We start from the raw sequence: 1,066 nt of genomic DNA, 5'->3' as shown, positions 1-1,066 counted from the left end.
TGTTTGTTGTTTTTGGCATTGAACTGAAGAGTGTTGCTCCCACTCTTCCACTGGTTAAATATGTTAACTTGCAGGTGCTTAGACGTATCAGCCTTTGCTGTGTAAAAAATCACAAAAAAATTCAATCAGCCACACACACAAAAAAAAAAAAAAAGAAAGAAAAAGAGAAAAAGAAAATCAAAAGGGAAAGAAATCAATGACAATGGATTGGCTTTTGAAGAATTTTTAAATTTCATCAAGTTTCTAAAAATCAGCATTTGGGTTGAGCTAAGTTCGGAAATTCCTTTACTGGTGTTGTCTGGATTTCAAATGAGGCTGTAGGCACCTTGTGTTTTGGCTGAGGCTGGTTGGTTCAAGATAGATTCACTAACATGTCCTGTGGTTTTGGTGACTCTTGGCTACACTTTGTGTCTCCAATAGGATAGTCCCGTTTTCGTCCAAATATGGCTGTCCAAGAAGGCAAGCCCCAGCAGCAAGAAATGTTGAAACCTATGTTTGCATCACATTTACTAATGTCCTCTTGGTCAACGTAAGTCCAGTGGCAAAGCCCAAGATATTGACACAGGGGACTGCATAAGGCTTTGGATCCCTGGAGGCTTGTCATTTGCAACAATTGCTGGAAGAGTGTACCACAAGAAATATACATGTTTATGTTTTTTCCTATATAATATTGGGTGAAAAATGTTGAACTGCAAGTTGCATATCTTCCAAGAAATTTAGGTCTATAAAAGCTGGATGTGTTGTAGAGGAAACACTCATATCGAATCCCTTGTCCTATCCCATATTAGCAGGAAAATAGATCATACAGCCCAAGTGAACATTAACTTTAGTGAAGATGTAATGTTTCTTCCTCTAGTTTAAATGATGTAATTATTCTTTTAGAGAAGAGTAACTTTTGCTAAATCACTAGGAAATGTATATCTTATTAACTCAAAAATAAGTTGTGTCCAGTCTCTACAAAAAACTCACTTGTGGGTTCATCTTCAGTAGGGACTTTCTACCCCTTTCTTGAACATCAGACTTTTCTTAAACAGGGAGGCTTTCAAAATTTTTATTTATTCAATTA

This window comes from Galeopterus variegatus, unplaced genomic scaffold, assembly GCF_000696425.1.
Source record: "Galeopterus variegatus unplaced genomic scaffold, G_variegatus-3.0.2 Scaffold6297, whole genome shotgun sequence".
Lineage (NCBI taxonomy): Eukaryota > Metazoa > Chordata > Mammalia > Dermoptera > Cynocephalidae > Galeopterus > Galeopterus variegatus.
This window is presented reverse-complemented; position numbering follows the sequence as displayed.